This window comes from Neovison vison, chromosome 6 (assembly GCF_020171115.1).
Source record: "Neovison vison isolate M4711 chromosome 6, ASM_NN_V1, whole genome shotgun sequence".
Classification (NCBI taxonomy): Eukaryota; Metazoa; Chordata; class Mammalia; order Carnivora; family Mustelidae; genus Neogale; species Neogale vison.
This window is the reverse complement of record NC_058096.1, coordinates 19,933,056-19,951,924: the sequence shown is the minus strand read 5'-3', so window position 1 is coordinate 19,951,924 and position 18,869 is coordinate 19,933,056. Positions and strand designations below refer to the sequence as shown.

Here is an 18,869-nt window from a genome sequence, read left to right as displayed (position 1 = left end):
TCCCCATGTCCTCCATGCTATTTGTTATGCTCCACAAATAAGTGAAACCATATGACAATTGACAAAATCCAGCATCCTTTCCTCATTAAAACACTTCAAAGTATAGGGATAGAGGGAACATTCCTGAACTTCATAAAATCTATCTATGAAAGACCCACAGCAAATATCATCCTCAATGGGAAAAAGCTTGCAGCCTTCCCGTTGAGATCAGGAACATGACAAGGATGCCCACTCTCACCACTCTTGTTCAACACAGTATTAGAAGTCCTAGCAACAGCAATCAGACAACAAAGAGAAATAAAAGGTATCCAAATTGGCAATGAAGAAGTCAAACTCTCTCTCTTCGCAGATGACATGATTCTTTATATGGAAAACCCATAAGACTCCACCCCCAAACTACTAGAACTCATACAGCAATTCAGCAACGTGGCAGGATACAAAGTCAATGTGCAGAAATCAGTGGCTTTCTTATACACTAACAATGAAAATACAGAAAGGGAAATTAGAGAATCGATTCCATTTACTGTAGCACCAAGAACCATAAGATACCTGGGAATAAACCTAATCAAAGAGGTAAAGGATCTGTATTTGAGGAACTACAGAACACTCATGAAAGAAATTGAAGAGGACACAAAAAGATGGAAGACCATTCCATGCTCTTGGATCGGAAGAATAAACATTGTTAAAAGGTCTATACTGCCTAGAGCAATTTATACTTTTAATGCCATTCCGATCAAAATTCCACTGGTATTCTTCAAAGAGCTGGAGCAAATAATCCAAAAATTTGTATGGAATCAGAAGAGACCCCGAATCACTAAGGAAATGTTGAAAAACAAAAATAAAACTGGGGGCACCAAGCTACCTGATTTCAAGCTTTACTACAAAGCTATGATCACCAAGACAGCATGGTACTGGCATAAAAACAGACACATAGACCAGTGGAACAGAGTAGAAAGCCCAGATATGGACCCTCTACTCTATGGGCAAATAATCTTCGACAAAACAGGAAAAAAATATACAGTGGAAAAAAGACAGTCTCTTCAATAAATGGTGCTGGGAAAACTGGGCAGCTATATGTAAAAGAATGAAACTCAACCATTCTCATACACCGTACACAAAGATAAACTCAAAATGGATAAAAGACCTCAACGTGAGACAGGAGTCCATCAGAATCCTAGAGGAGAACATAGGCAGTAATCTCTTCGATATCAACCACAGCAACTTCTTTCAGAATAATTATTTTAAATAACTGAGATCGAGTCATTACTTTATCCAATACCTTTAAGGACTTCACTCTTGAGGACCCAAAGTCCTTACAAAAGCTTCCCTAACCCTTTAGGATCTGACGATCCCCTTAATACTTTTCCCTGCACATAATCCCCAACCCCCATCACTTATCTGATGACTTAAACCCTGACACAGAAACTCCTCTCTTCTAGCCCTACTGGCTTCCTCACTATCCTTAGAACATACCAGAACGCTCCTGCCTTAGTGCCTTTGGACTTTCTTTACCATCCTTAACATTTTTTTTTTTTTTCTCCTAACGATTTGCACAGATGTGCTTTTTTAGAGCTTTACTTAAATATCACCTTTTTGGGGGGTCAAGTTTAAACTCATGACACTGCATCATACACTCCAGGTGCTCCTTATCTTGTTTCCCATACTTTTTTTTAATCATAATATTCCAATACAAGCTATATATTTGTTCATATCTATTTGCCCATTTAGGATATAAGCTTTCTGTGGACAAGGACTTTGTCCTTCCAGTTGGTCTAGAACAGTGACTGGCTCATTGAAAGCGATCAATCAACATGTCTACAAGGATAATAGAATCCTTTTCAAAAATAATTGCCCAAGTTGTTTCTTCTGATGATTTAAATCAAAATAAGTAGCTGTATATTTATTGTATCATTGCTTAAAATAGTATCTCTAGACTGCAAAAAAAAAATGGTTGTATTGTAGTAAACATGATATTTTTTTGACAAACTTAAACTTATTAATTCTTCCTCTGCTCCTTGGAAGTATGAATCTTTTGTAAAGTCTCTTGGCCAGTTTTACAACCCAGCACTGTCCTTCTCAAGGATTTAGGGTCATCCCTTTGAAATGTAATCACCAAGGAAGATAGGGCCTCACTTTGCCAGTCTATAGGAGGGTAGAACTTGTTTTCTAGGAGCAACCTACTCCAGGTTGTAAAAACTACCTCCTGAAGATAGAAAAAAAAAAGGTTTACTTTTGTTTTAAGTAAAACCAATTAGTAAATTAAGATGGCCTATTATCCCAACCCTCACCCCAGCCTTTGTCTCAGAAGAGATGATTATTAGGACTGGGTCTTTCCTCTCTGTCCCAGGTTGCTGGCAGAAGTGTTATAATGAAAGCAGTTTCCTTGCTTATCTTATTGATGAGGAAGGGTGGCTCACCATAGGACACTCCTGGGAACTACTTAACAAATATTAATTTAACAAAGTTATAAGACTGGTCAATTGAAGCTTACACTTCCTTAAAATATTTTTTTATTTCTGAAATTAATATAAATGCTCATTTTTCATAGAAATGCAAATTATTTAATCTATATACCATAACCTATATATGAAATCTAGAAAACACTAAATTATATATAGTGATGTTGAGGAAAATATGTTTTTTCCAATTTCCTTCATTTTTAAATCTGGCACTTAATGAATTTGGTCATATAGGACTGAAGTTTCTAACCCATTCTCATCAAAAAGTATTGGTGAGTGTTTTGTGAAAGTAGAAAGTACATGGATTCTGTATGAAACTCCATTGACAGCTGAAAAATTGAGTAGTTCAGATACTGTTATACTACTTTTTTTCTCTCTCTCCTACTTTTTCATCCATCTTCAATATAAACTCCAGTGAGATTCTTTAAAATTTTTTTTCAATTATGTATTTATCTCTGAAACTATCCCTCTAGCCCTGTAATCTCCACTTCCTTTTATATCACATTCACTTACATTCAACTATTTGATTTTCATGCTCAAATTCTCTGAAGTGAATAGTTTCTTCATATTTCATGATGTGATATTGTACCAGTGCATTCACAACCTAAAATTGAATTTTCTATTTTAACTCTATAACACTGTAAGTGCCCAGATAATCTTCCATCTATTATTATTTCTTATTCCCTTAAGGTATTAATCATTTTCAAATATCCACTCCTCCCAGCTTTCTCTATTAGATTTTTTATTGTGATTTATTTATTAACTTGCTATTGGCCACAAATTAATTTTATATTGCTTTCACATAAGGGGCAAGGAGGGACAAAGATGTAGCATTTAAAATCAGTAGACTTCGTTTGTTACTGATGCAGATACAGAAAAAATACACAAGAAAATAATATGTTCTACTTATTTTATGCTGTTATGTTTAAACCTAAAGGTGAGAGCATTCATTCTTATAACTTATTACTTAATACCTATCACCTTGGAGGTCTGACTCCACTAGTTTTTCTTTCTGCCACTTTAAGATTTGAAGTGTAAAGAGGATTTTAAAATGGGGTAAAATATTTAAAAATAATTAATCAGTGTTCTGTGTCACTCATTCAAGTTACTTGTGCTTTCTGTGTCTTTGAGCTATTTTACAACTCTGTAAATGTAGAAAACTGATAATAATACAAATGAATTTGTCCACAGAAGTACTAAACTGTTGAGTCCAGTAGAATGCAATTGATTATTGCTTCATGGATAGACCAATTTTTTAATATATTTGCAAATTCATTTCAGCATTATCTCACTGCATACAAATGTGAGATTTTTAACTCACTGTAACATCTTACTGTTTTTCTTATTAATACATGAATTAAATTAAATCATTGACATATTCATTTCATATTTGTATGAGATTCATGACTATGCCCTCTTTTTAAACTTATTCTTTAAAAAAACATTAAAGAAAGACAATGCATTGCCTAATGTTAAGACAAGTTGCTTTGACTTAAGAAACATGTGAACCAAGCACTGTTTATAACCTGCTTTGTGATTCAGGTAATAGGGGTTCCCTCCCTCTGCCCTGTGCCAAAAGGTAAACAGATCTCAATCTTATTACTGTTATGGAGAATATTCGAATAACATCCAATGTTTTTAGTGTGTGTGTGGGCCGACATGCTTTCAGATGTTATTGGAAATTATTAAGAGAGATGAAACAGTATTTTATAACAAATAACCCAATTACACAATTTAATAAAAGCCCAATCAACCTTCCTGTCTTCACCAAAAATCCCTGCTGAAATATTTTCTGGAAATCATCTTTTCTTTTTTATCACTCCCACAAAGCAACTAGTCCTGCCCAAGAATTTTCTCATGTTTATCTCCATCAAATGTCTCTAGTCTTTATTATGTAGCTGCAATGTTCAGGCAGAAAATTTGGAGCCAGCCCAATCTCCAGGATTTGGAGGCTGCTTACATCCCATTGAGAGCTAATGTAAGCATCTTCCAACAAAAATGCAATGTTCCTGATAGTGCTGGAATTCATTATAGTTTACTTTACAGCAATTAACTTTATACAGATTTATCCTTAGTTTTTATAACATATAATCCATTATTCACATCAATAGCATTTATTATAAAAGATATACAAATACATATCACCTGCCAGATTTGGAAAACAATTTTAAAAAAAGATGACTTAATTTCCCAAGGCCACATAATGGTTGTCAAACTAACATTTATATTTTTCATAAGTATATTTACATTGATTCTTTTTATGGAATTCAATAAAATACTTTCATTAAGGGAGAGAAGAATGTTACCAAGAAATCATCCTGTCCTCTTTCCTTTGCTCTACTGCCTCTCCCATTCCATTCAGTCTCTGTTTGTCAATTTTGCCCTACAAACATCTCATAAAAGCTACTCATTCTTTACATCCCCCTGCCACTGGACTCAGGCCACCTGGATTTTATGATCTGGTTTCCTATAAATACCTCCCTTACTCTTCATTTTCTGTTTCTGATTATTTTATAGGTTCTAGTTTTCTAAAGCATGGAGTCCCGACTCTTTATGTTATAATAAGACTCTTCCTGTCCTCTCCTCCAACTATCTCTGAATGGTATCTAATGTACCCATTAGATTTTAGAGCATTCTTCATTCTACACTAGGGCCACTTTCAGATCTGTCAGATCAGGACAAGATTCCCACCTCATAATGCAATCTTCATACACTGATAAGTTAAACAATCTCAGTGCTTTCTTCAGGTATCTCCAACTTCTATTTTTTCTGTTTACTTATCCTTTCCTAGAGGTTCTCCCAGCTGAAGTGCCACTTTGGTCCTCTAGGAAGCCACTGTCAAAAAGAAGTTAGGAATAACACCTGTGAAAGCTAAGGGAGCAGGAGACAGAACAGGCACATTAAAAGGCACCAGACCACAGTGAGAGGAAAGAGGATGAAGATGATGGCACAAAGAGAATCTCAGACTCTGATGCAGACCTAACAACATACTTGACTACCCAGTTAGAAACTCCAGAGCAGAGACAGCCCAGGGAAGAATTTCTATGCTGAATAAAAATGACCAATCTATCGTACCTCCACCACACCTAGTCTGGACTTGGGCTGCTCAGGTGAAGTGTGATTGGCTTGAAAACTGAGGTAGATTCATCCCAAGGCTGCCAACAGTGTGAGATAACTGCACTCATTGAAGCTGAAAAATAAAGTTCTTCATTGAAAAAAGACTTCACTGGCACACCTCCTGACTCCATACCAGGTCAGCCTAAGACTTCTGTCTTATATGATTTGGTACATTTTAAAAAAATGTATTTTTCTCTGTTGATCTGGTACAGCATGGTGTTTGGTTCCTTCTAGAGATCTCTCAAGTCTGTAAGATATTTTATACTATTCCTAGAAATTGGCAGATATCTCAATGTAATAGTTTTTATGCAACTTGAATGATACCCTGTTCAAGACTGACAAACCAAGAATCAACCTTTGGGATCATAACATTAATACTCTATTGTGAAACTAAGTAAAACCACCCACTGATCATCTTCTATGAGAAACTGAAATAAACACAATGAACAGCCCATCTCTGGTAGCCCTGTGTGGTGGAGTAGAATATAGTTCAAACTATTCACTACCCATTGCTGTATATTCTTTTACTCCAGGGCCCTTCCACATGGAAATATTATACTTTATCTCCATTGACAAGCTTAGACATACAGCTCACTTTTGAAGATGAAATATCAGAGAAAGTGACATGAAGTACTTCAGAAGAAATGTTACAGAAGCTATCAGACAGTTTACCTATTACTCTTCAAATTAAATATTTTTTTTTTTCTCTTCCACAAGACTAACAATGATAGGGGCTGTTCAAAAACAAAATTTAAGAAAAGATGGAAAAAAAAAAACCAACCACAAAAACTCATGCTGTCCTGCAATACACAGTGTGAGGTAAAAATAAACCTTTATGCTTTTTTAAAATTTTTTTTTATTTTTTATAAACATATAATATGTTTTTATCCCCAAGGGTACAGGTCTGTGAATCGCCAGGTTTACACACTTCACAGCACTCACCACTCACATACCCTCCCCAATGTCCATAACCCCACCCCCCTTCTCCCAACCCCCCTCCCCCCAGCAACCCTCAGTTTGTTTTGTGAGATTAAGAGTCACTTATGGTTTGTCTCCCTCACAATCCCATCTTGTTTCATTTATTCTTCTCCTACCCACTTAAGCCCCCATGTTGCATCACCACTTCCTCATATCAGGGAGATCATATGATAGTTGTCTTTCTCCGCTTGACTTATTTCGCTAAGCATGATACGCTCTAGTTCCATCCACATGGCGCAAATGCCAGGATTTCATTTCTTTTGATGGAAATGACAGATGCTGGCGAGGATGCGGAGAAAGGGGAACCCTCCTACACTGTTGGTGGGAGTGCAAGCTGGTGCAACCACTCTGGAAAACAGCATGGAGGTTCCTCAAAATGTTGAAAAAATAGAACTGCCCTATGACCCAGCAATTGCACTACTGGGAATTTACCCTAAAGATACAAACGTAGTGATCCGAAGGGGCACGTGCACCCGAATGTTTATAGCAGCAATGTCCACAATAGCCAAACTATGGAAAGAACCTAGATGTCCATCAACAGATGAATGGATAAAGAAGATGTGGTATATATACACAATGGAATACTATGCAGCCATCAAAAGAAACCTTTATGCTTTTTTAAGCCATTGAAATTTTTTGAGTTGTTTGCTATCAAAGACTAACCTAGCCTAAGACAACTGATTCACTTTGCCTTCACTGGTCATCTTTGGGGTTTTGGTATGATGTAACATGGGTGTGTGTTCTGGGCTAGTTTCTTTACATTCCAGGTGTCATCAGTAAAACAGAGTAAGAATGAGACCTACTTCATATTGTGGTCGTCATAAACAAGTGAGTTCAAACATGTAAAGTAATCAGAAGAATATGTGGAACACAATGAATGTTTCCACCACTTCCATCAGTGTTATCAGTTCTTCCACTGGTCTTCCCACTACTACCACAGCCCTATCAGAGATATCGGTTCAATTTTAATTTCTAATTCTGCCACTTATGACATTTATCACAGCATCATTTCTTTAAACAGCCGAGCCTTGGTTTTGCCAGATAAATTACTTCATATATATGTGTTTTTTTAATTTTTAATTTTTTAAAATTTCTTTTCACTGTATCAGAATTCATTGTTTATGAACCACACCCAGTGCTCCATGCAATACATGCCCTCCATAATCCCCACCACCAGGCTCACCCAACTTCCTACCCCCTGCCCCTTCAAAACCCTCAGATTGTTTTTCAGAGTCCATAGTCTCTCATGGTTCATCTCCTCCTCCATAAGTGTTTTTTGTTTGTTTGTTTGTTTGTTTTTTATCATGTATAAAATGACAACATATCAGACTCCTCTTCTGCCCAGGTGGGTCCATTTTCCAAATATTTTGATAAATCACTGGCTTCATTTTGGTATTAACTTCTAATGTTTATATCTAGTGATTTTCCTTCCTTCCTTCCTTTTCTTTCTCTCTTTCTTCCTTTCTTTCTCTCTCTCTCTTTCTTCTTTCTTTTTTTCTCCTTTCCTCTTAGAGTGATGAAAGCCATACAAACACTCCCAAACATTTCAGTTCATCTTTCTGGATATGCTCATATTGTATTTTCCTAAACTCTCACATATTCTTCAGTCTAAACAGAGCTCTAAATGAATCATTTTAAGTATCAACATTTCTTCCGTAAAGGATGTACTACAAAGTTGTGTGCTAAGTTAGCAAACACTTTAAAATACCTGAAATTGTCATAAGTTATGGAGCCTCCAGGAAAATTGTTTTTAGAAGCAATTATTCCTATTGTCATGTTTTCAAGGCTGGAAAACAATGTGTGCTCTCGCTCGGTCGCTCTCCCTCTTCTTAAACCAGGAATGATTAAACAAAAAGACAACTTTTTTGGTTAGAAATCCTATAAACTTTGTTACCTTAATTTTTTCCATTTCTCTCTATTCTTTCCACGTAAACTATCTTTCATCTTCTGTGTATAACATTGATTTTCATTGCAACCTATACACAGATTATATATACATTATTACTATACATAGGTTATACATACATTGTTACCAAAACCAAAGCAAAACCAAACCAAATCATATTTTTCAAAAATATATGATTCATCATTGAAAAAAAGTAAAATGCAAAGTTTGATTTTTTTTTAAAAAGATTTTATTTATTTATTTGAGAGAGAATGGGTGAGAGAGAGCATGAAAGAGGGAAGGTCAGAGGGAGTAGCAGACTCCCCAAGGAGTTGGGAGCCCCACACGGGACTCAATCCTGGAAGTCTGGGATCATGACCTGAGCTGAAGACAGTCTCTCAACCAACTGAGACACCCAGGCGCCCCAAAGTTTGATTTTAAGTTAGTTTTTCGGATAGGATTTTTAGATGTTAAATATTTTTTTTTATTATTCCCTGACTTTTAGTCCTCCTAGAGTTCAATTTCTCTTCAAATTCAGTCTACCCTCTAACAATGTCAGAGTTACCTTCGTAAAAATTAGATTTGATTATTAATGCTTTCCAGAGTTCAACCTCCATAGACTCACTAACATTAATAGGCTAAAGGTAGAAGTACTTCACATGAGCTATTTGTGAAAATTTTCATGAATTTCCTTCTGCATTTAATTCCTAGGATGTCACCTACTTCTGCTTATTCTCTAGATCCTTCTCAGCCTCCTTTCCTTAGACCTATAAATATGGAAAGTGTGTTCTCCACAATCTGACCTCTCCATTTACACTCTGCCTTTTGTAATTTTCCCACTTAAATCTTAACTGCTCACTGTTTTGGGTTAATAATTATCTACAGCCCTAAACACTTGCCTAGGAGTTACTTCTGTGTTTTTAATGATCTGATCAGTAGTTCCTCATAAATGCTCTAACAGCACCTTATATTAATTGTGTTTAAAAGACAACTCAATTACCATGTACCATTCCCTTCACCATTACCCCACAAAAATATCTTCTCTTCCTGCCTTCCTTGGATCCATCATTAGTTCCATTAGTATCTTAATACTTAAGTTTTATAGTTATTATTGAACTGTGAAACTGGAAGAAATCTTATCACCAAGCCATCTCTCAGAATGCATCAATTTCTTCTACAACTTTGACCTTGGCCAAAGTATCTGTGAACTCAGAAATTATAGGCTAAATTGTATATTTACATATTTTCTCAGTATAAGATTGCTAGCTTTGCCATGAAAGAGTTAAAAACAATGGGGTGACTCATCCTTTTCTTCACTGCTTTTTTATTGTTTATTTCCATATTCTACCATTGCAATCTCCCTAGTATTCCTCAAATGAAAATTTTCTTTTCCCTTTACAGTTTCCAATTTCAGCCATATTCATGGATCTCTCCCTGCACTATTGCTGCTCTTTCTCAAATATTAAAGAAAGAGACCCTGCCAATGAGTATTCAAGAAAACAATCCGAGAGACTGGAAATAGAGTAGCTCACAGAATTTTCTTCCTAGTGGTATCAGTTTTTTATTATTGCTGTACTGAATTGCAAAACCTTTGTGTTTTATAACAACACAGATTTATTATCATTCACTTTTAGAAATCAGGAGTTCTAAAATCAATATGTGTTTCTTCCAGAGGCTTTTGGGAAAATCCATTCATTTGCTTTTTCCAGCTTCTAGAGCCTGCCTACATTCCTAAGTTCCTGGTCTCTTCCTTTATTTTCCAAACCAGCAATGTAACATCGTCAAATATTCAACTCTCTGTGTCTCACCCTCTGTGTCCCTGACTATGTCTCTCTTACACACAGGATCCTTATCAAGTCCAAGTTGGTGAGAAGGTAAGTTACAAACAAGTACTCAGACCTGGACTCATGCCAAAGCTGGAGGCCCTATCTGAGACCACAGATTTCACCACTAGTGGTTTCTATGGCTCTAACAGGACCCTTTAATGTGATTTTTCTGATAAATGATGGGACATTTCTGCTATTAATTCCTGGAAAAGAACTTTCTCAGGGCCCTAGACTCTTGGAGGAGATTCTTATAGTCACATTGATTTGTTAGCATTTTTACCAGATCTTTCTGGGTATCCTCATCTAATTGAGAATGCAGTCTATTACAGTAGATTATAATTCCCTCTAGAATTTAGGGTTTTGTTTGTTTATTTTTAAAAAGATTTTATTTATTTATTTCCCACACAGAGAGAGAGATCACAAGTAGACAGGCAAGCAGAGAGAGAGGAAGAAGCAGGCTCCCCACTGAGCAGAGTCCAGTGTGGGGCTTGATCCCAGGATCCTGAAATCATGACCTGAGCTGAAGGAAGAGGCTTAACCCACTGAGCCACCCAGGCGCCCCTGTTTGTTTATTTATTTTAATATTATTCCTATTACTTTCAACTTCTTTTTGTATCTTGAAACAGAGTTCTGAAACCCAGACATTTGATAAGTACTTAACAAATGTAATAGTCCCTTAATTTTCTATCCCCAGAATTCCCCCCAATCATTGCATCTCTTATGCTTCTGCTTATTTAAACTTCTTTGATAAAGTGTTCAATGTCTCCTTAAGCACATTGAAGGGTTCCCCAGTCCAGCAAATAATATCCAAACTCCCTGTCATTCTATGATGGGAGGACCTTCTATGATCTGTCCTCAAAAATACCTTTAGAAATTTAACTTCCATATTTCTCTATCCAGAGCTTGTTTCTCACAAGAGAGATACAGCACATTTCTAACTTCTTGTAGTCATTTAGTTCAGATTTTCAAAGGTACCACTTGAAAATTTTGTACAGTCAATTGTACGAGGTAAGAGTCACTGCACCTAAAATGAGGTTTCCTCATTACACACAACTTCTGTTAATGAATGTTCCTCAGGCTATGGGAATCAGGAACATAACTTATAAACTCATACATGAAAATTTTCATCAGTGACTCATTCCTTCTATATAAACCTTTGTAGTCAGGTGAGAGGTCAATGCTATATAATATAGTAACCAGAAAAATGCCTTCAGATTCTTTAAAAAAAATTAAATTTCTTTCCAGATGCTATTTTAAATATGACCTTAATATTTATATTCACATTTTGCAACTTGTCACTCTAAAAATAATCAATCTTCCTGAAAATTTTCAATGTTTCAAAAGGTGAAGGGATGGCAGAACTTTCTATCATGTGTCTCTTGGACAAGAGCTGGTCTCTGAGATCAAATTCTTTTGACTGTTCTCTGTAAATGTTCATATATGCAATAGATCTATATATAAAACCAGTAGGTTTAATTTTCCCTCACACTGTTCACAAATCATAATACAAATTGCCAACTTGTCATTTATGTCCTTATCTTTACTCAATGATAGAACCAGAATTGAACCTAAGAGAATACCATAGATGTTTAGCTACCCATGCTATTCATCAAAATGCCTGCCTAGAAAAAAGAAACTCATTGCCATGAGAAATAATACTTCAGTTTTTCAGACCTCCACTGAGAGAAAATATCCAGCGTTCACAAAATTCAGGCAAGGTAAATTAACAATTTCTTCAGCTCCTCTTGTTCAACAGTAATAAGTACTCAAGGGAGTACATAAGTATCCTTGGAAAATAAACAGGAGTATGGTGACTTCTGCACAAAATCTCCTGTGCCTTAGGAATGCCATTTAGTTAAAAATAGTATTCAGTGACTGGCCTTAGGGATATATTTATTCTAAACTAATTTAAAGTACTTATTATTTAAATCTGGGGTAAATATGATAGACTAGTCATTCCTAAGATATAAACTATCCTTTCTAACATAAAAAATCCTTTATAGAATTATTGAAACAGTTAAATGAAATTGAAACCATCTTTATGAATCTACAAAGCTTGCTATTTATTTATTCATCATCTTTATGAATCTACAAAGTTTGCTATTTATTTATTTATTCATTTATTTCTTTGAGAGATAGAAGACAGGAGCAGGGAAGGGGCAGAGGGAGAGAAAATTTCAAACAGGTTCCATGCTCAGCCTGGAGCCTGATGTGGGGCTTGATCTCACAACCCTGGGACCATGACCTGAACTGAGATCAAGAGGGCCATTTAACCAACTGGGCCACCCAGGCACCCCTTGTCCATTGTTTTAATGACAGCAGCAGTAACTGTCCATGTCCTGTCATGGAATACAAAACCCAGGGCAGGGATAGTAAGACAAGGTCTCTACATGCATGCACTCATCAGGAGCCATTTCAATGATGGCAACATCATCAGATTTCAAGAATTTTTAGCCATTTTCCAGTTATTTTCTCCTCATAAAGGCAATAAATTTTCTTCATCAATTCACCACCGTTGCAAGCAATGTGAGTTGTGTGATTTTTTTAAAATTATTTAAAGGAATTCCGTATTAACCATATATGGTTCACAGATGTTCTTTTAAAAAAAACTTTCTAAAGGAGTATAATCTTCATGAATGACTTCAGCTTTGCATCATGAATCTTGTTTAAAAAAAAACAAAGTGCTATAATTTTTTACACTATGATACTTTCTAAATAAACTCTTAAAAATCAGGTGTTTCTTTAAATATTACAGTAAAAAAAAAGACAACAAATTACAGTTTATATTTACAAAAGAAATTGTAAGTGCAAACAAATTTAGATTATAAATATATATGTGCACCTGCACAGGTGCATAGTCATCATCGATTTGGCCTGGATGGTTCAGGAGAATTACTTGAGCCTTGAAGTTAGCTTTTTCCCTTCATGCGTTTTTTTGTTTGTTTTGTTTGTTTGTTTGTTTGTTTTCCCTATCACAGCCACATGTCACAATGGATTTCTCTGATAGACACATTCTTGACATTGAAGTCCACATTTGTCCCCAGGATGAGCTTTACTCAAAATTTCATGGTGCAGTTTAACAGAATTTACTTCACTTGAAATGCTGACTGGAACAAAGGTGACCACCATGCCAAGTTTTAGAACACTAGTCTCTATTCAGTCCACAGAGAGAGGACCAATACCACCAATTTTGTAGATATCCTGGAGGGGCAGAAAAAACGTCTTGCAAGTTGAATAAGTTGGTAGAAGGATGCAATGCAATACTTCAAGCAACGCAGTTCCATTGGCATTTCCATTTTTATGGGTGACTTTCCCTTCCTTGAACCAAGATGTGTTAACACTTGGCTCCAACATCTTGTCACCATTTCAACCAGAAACTGGCAAAAATGTACCTGTATTGAGATTGTACCCAATTTTTAAAATGCTGGTGCTGATTTCTGTAATTTTTTTTTTCATATCTCTTCCAGCTGAAGGAATCCATTTTCTTAGCAATTAGTTGTTCCACATTCAGTGTGTAAGCCAGAATCTGAATGGAGACACCTGAGTCAAATTTATCAATCTGCATGAATCTTCTTGGAGCCACCTGCTTCAAATTCACCAATATGAGCAACAAAAATAAGAACAGTACAATCAGCCTGAGACATGCCTGTAATCATGTTCCTGGTAGTCTCTTTGTCCTTAGATCATTGGTGGTCACATAATGCTTACTGGTCTCAAATTTTCACAAAGACATGTCAATGATGATAAAATACTCACATTCATCTTCCAGTTTATCCAAAACTTTGACATCCTTGAAGGATCCTTTCCTATTGCAGCATCCTCCTCCAATTTTTCAGTGACTCTTTGTTGATCCACCACATTTGTAGATCAGATGGCCAGTAGTGGTAAACTTCTTTGAATCTTTGGGTCCAAAGTTGATGATGTTAGTATGAATTTTTTTTTTCTTTCTCATTTAGGCTTAGATTTAGTGGTGACTTTCACAACTCCTGTGTTCTGGTAGCAAAATCATTGTGACACAGATGGAAAGGAAATCTTCTTAATCTTTCTAGATTCCACCAATGGTCTTCTAATAATGATATGTAAACATGTTATCTTATGCATAGGGATAAAGTTAGATTGTATCTTGTATGTGGGTATTCCATCTTATCTCCAGGAAAGCCTGGAGCCATGGCACTAAACTTGACCAAGAGAGGGATTAAATATATTAAATAGTAGTAGGACCAATTATCTGCTTTACTTAGAGTCCACCCAAATATCCCTGAGTGGAATCCTATACTAACTTACTCATTTTCATTACAAATTTGTAGATGATGATGATGATGACGATGATGATGATGATGATGATGATGATGGTGATTTAGTTTATATAGCCTGGTTTGTGTGTGTGTGTGTGTGTGTGTGTGTGTGTTTTAAGATTTTATTTATTTATTTGACAGATAGAGACCAGAAGTGGGCAGAGAGGCAGGCAGGGAGAGAGAGAGGGGGAAGCAGGCTCCTGTGAGCAGAGAGCCTGATGTGGGGCTCGATCCCAGGACCCTGAGATCATGACCTGAGCCAAAGGCAGAGGCTTTAACATACTGAGCCACCCAGGAACTCCTATAGCTTAATTTTAACTGCAGACTTGTGTCTAGGCTCCTTGAACCCAAAGTAATACACATATTTTGATGGTACCTTTGCATGCTCTCCTTTGTCTTTATGCAGTTGTTTGTAGATACTTAGAATATCTAATCCTGTGTGATAGCTGCAGTTGGCAGGAAAAATAAATGAAATTTTTTCCTGATACAGGTTTGCCTCTGAGGCCACACCTTATTTGAGGTCACACACATTGATGAGAAGACAATATATTAATGGAATTTGTAGATCTAAAGTTGGACAAATTACTAAATTAGGGTTTTTGTTTGTTTTGTTTTATTTGCTTTTTTTAGTTTTAAAGAGAGAAAATTGATCAAGAATTCTTTTGGATTCCTTGGGGTATTTTAGTGAAAATGTCAGAAAATGGAGAAACAAAACTTCAAGGCTGCCAGAAATCCTTTTTAAAAGGATACATGGGGTGCCTGCCTGGCTCAGTCATTAAGCATTTGCCTTTGGCTCAGGTCATGATCCAAGGGTCCTGGGATCGAGCCCCACATCATGCTCCCTACCAGGCAGGAACCCTGCTTTTCTCTCTCCCACTCCTCCATCCTGTGTTCCTACTCTTGTTATCTCTCTCTCTCTCTCTCTCATAAATAAATATTTTTTAAAATAATTAAAAAAATAAAATGCAAAGACACGATTCCAAAAGGGAGTCAGGAAGACATACCCCCTTTGATACTAAGTGGGATTCTGAGACACCAAAAATTATTAAGAATGCTTGTACATTTGGATTTATTTTATGATGAAACCGAAGTATTACCCAATCTTGACCAAGTGCTATTCATGCTTTGCTAAAAAGTACTCCAACTGCTTGGACTCCTTCTAACACTACTGTTGGGAAGGCAGGATAATTTGTGAAGCTATTAGCTCAGGTCCTTCAAATGAGATTCAGTTGTGGGAAAGTATTGGAAATTATTTTAAAGAGAGAGAAAACAAGATTAAAATACTGAATAACTTTGAGACAATTAAGCCAGTGGAAGCATTTCAATAGTTCATTCAAAATGAAATAAAATAGGAGATAGATGAGGCAGCTATAAAAATTTTAGTAGATTACAGTAAATATTAGGTGATCTGAATGTTCATCAACTCCTTAGACTATAAAGGGGCTAGAATAGATTCACTTGAATTTTCTTGGCCTAAATGATTTTTTTCTAAATTTGTAATGATAACATAAATACAGAAACTATAGTCTCTTCAGAACAAGTACTGATTAAAATGGTGTGAAAAAAAGGAGAGAATTATGATTCTGTGCGATGGCTTGATAAGGGTCCCTTGACACAGGAATAGGAGAGACCACTTATACAGATATAGATTAAATGTCTGAGGGTGATAAGAAAACTGTTGGATACCAGTCCACACTATACTCTTAACCCAAATTGGCTAATGATATTAATTACTAATAAAAAAATTAAAGGATGACTTGTTTCTGTTAGAGAATATGGTGATAGAATTCTGGAATGCTTAAATGTAAAAATGACTCAAGGTAGAAATCTATGAAGGGAAGTATTATGTTCTAAGGCATTACCCCTATCAGAAAGTAGTATGGGAATAGATGCAATGTTTGAATGTGGGATTTTTTTTTTCCATACTTAAACCATTAAGAAAAAGGAAGCCATGCCAATCTGCTTTTCACTTGTTTAAATGTGGTATGCTGGATGGAAATCTTTAGAATTACCTAACCCCACTCAGGTGATTAACTCAAAACAGTATAGGATATTTGGTGTGATCAAGGGATTTTTGCTTTTTTTAAGGATATTTCAGTTTCATCTGAACTAGTACCCTAAAATTCTTGTTTAATATTCTGAGGAAAGTTAATAAATCCTGGAGTTTACTGTAGAATATAAAGAATTAGGCAAAGTGTTATCTTATAAGTACGCTGTATTCAGTGTGGTTTTAAGAATTCAAAGTAAACAACATGCTAAAGTATATCAGTGTTTTGTGAACAATTTCAATGGGGTTTTCTTCCCCAATTCTTACTTCAAAAGGAAGCCAAACTTATTTGTATTCATGAGGATGAAACCCAACAAATACTTTCTGTATTCTCACACAGATATAGATTCTGGTGATTATTAACAAAATCTGCTATGAAGAGACTTAGATCTGATTAAATAAAAAAAAATTTAAAAAGACTGTTATTCATCATATTGATGATACAACGTTGACAACTCAATCTGAAGGTCAAGTGGACTGAACTAAATGCTGATAAATCAATATGGCCACCAGAGGGTCATGGATTAACCCAGCTAAACTACAGAGTCAAATACAAATGATAAGATTCTTAAAAATTACCTGAACTGGACACACTAGAGATATACCTCAAAGAACCAGAAATGTTATTTTCTCTTTCATCTCCAAAATGAAAATAAGAGATATGAAGATTGATTGGGTTGTTGGTCTCTAGAGAAATCACATACCACAAGTAAAAAATTTCACTAGTCCCTTTTCACAAAGGTACCAGAGAAAAAGATGAATTTTAATAATGTTATGTACAACAGAAGACACTCAGAATTTCAAAGAACTCGGGCAAATGGCTTACCAAGTCTATTCCTTGGGGTAGTACAAGCCCAGTGCTCAAATGATGTGTCAGCCACTTGCTCTTATGGTGTCTAGAGCCTTTTGCAAAATCTCATATCTGTTACCCAGCAATAATAACTGCAGGGATTTTGGAGGAAAAATTTCCCAGAAGCTGTTGCTATATAAATTTCCTCTGAAAGACAATTTTAGGTCTGTTACTGGGCTTCAAAAGAAACTTTCTGTTATGGGAAGACATAAAATTATTTTGAGACACAAAATACCTCTCATGTCATGGATTATGTCAAAACAACATTCCAATAGAGAGAGAAACACACAAAGGAGTTGGGAATGATATATTAAAAAACATGCTACTGCAGTACCCATCTCATACATGAGCAGGTGGCTACCATATCTGTTTCCATATTAGATCCACCTGAAGAATTATCTAACTCTGCAGTTCAATAGGTGTTTCTCTAGGAGCACCTAATAAATGATGTTAAATAAGCAATTATGTTCACATATGGTACTTCCTAGGATCTCAGTCAGGAATAAAGCTGTATTGTATCTGGTCAATGGCTGAAGTTTGCAAGAAGACTTAAAAAGTAAAACCACTAGGTTATCAGAATTAGGAGTAGTGTCCCTTGTGACATCTGAAGAACTAGATAAAAATAATGAAACAGTAAAGTTTGTACCAATTCTTAAGGAGTACCTGATGAATTGGTAATATGGTTCATAAGGTGTGCCTTAAACTATTGGAAAATAAAAGGAGGCCTAGTATGTGGCAATATTATGAAAAAAAGTATGGTTTTGAAGATGAAAAAATCAAAGATGTAGAAGAATGAATACAAATATGTATATAATGAGTTATGTGTGTATATGTACACACACATATATGCACACACACACCCCTTCAGAATGGAAGTGAACCTAAAAGACAGATGTTCTTTTTTACTCTTTGGAATTGATCACTGGAGTACATGAGGTGAGTGGTCATGGAGCCATTCAGGTTTTAAAAAATGGCAGAGGAAAGCTACCCCTCACTGTTCTCTGAGCCTCAAAAATGTGTCTAACAATTCTTCTCTTTGTTCAACAGGACCCTGAGAAATTAAAATCACCAAAAGCACCCTGAGGGAATCCAGGCTGACCTGCAGCTAATTAGGGGATGATACTGGCAGGTTATCCATGGCTCTAGTCATGGGTCTTAACTGGGCTAAAAATTCATTCTGGATTTGGAATTATATATTCAGTAAATGAAGGAGACACCTCCAACACTATTGTCTGCAAGAGAAAATAAACACTTTTTAATGTGCAACCCTTTAATGTGCAACCTGAATAAGAAACTTACTTTACAGCAGGTAGAGTACAACCATGAGTTAAGAAACATCATATACAATGGACTTTTCATAAGCCTTCCAACCTACAAGGTAGTGGTCTATTGGAAACTTGGAATGAAACATT

General features: G+C 35.8%; 1 long non-coding RNA gene across 1 annotated transcript in view; it reads left to right on the top strand.

Moving 5' to 3' along the window:
* Positions 1–18,543, top strand: part of LOC122910350 — a 43,914-nt gene extending 25,371 nt beyond the window's left edge. Inside the window, exon 3 of the long non-coding RNA XR_006385214.1 lies at positions 18,505–18,543. This is a non-coding gene — a long non-coding RNA (uncharacterized LOC122910350). The remainder of the gene's footprint in view (positions 1–18,504) is intronic.
* The last annotated feature ends 326 nt before the right edge of the window (positions 18,544–18,869 follow it).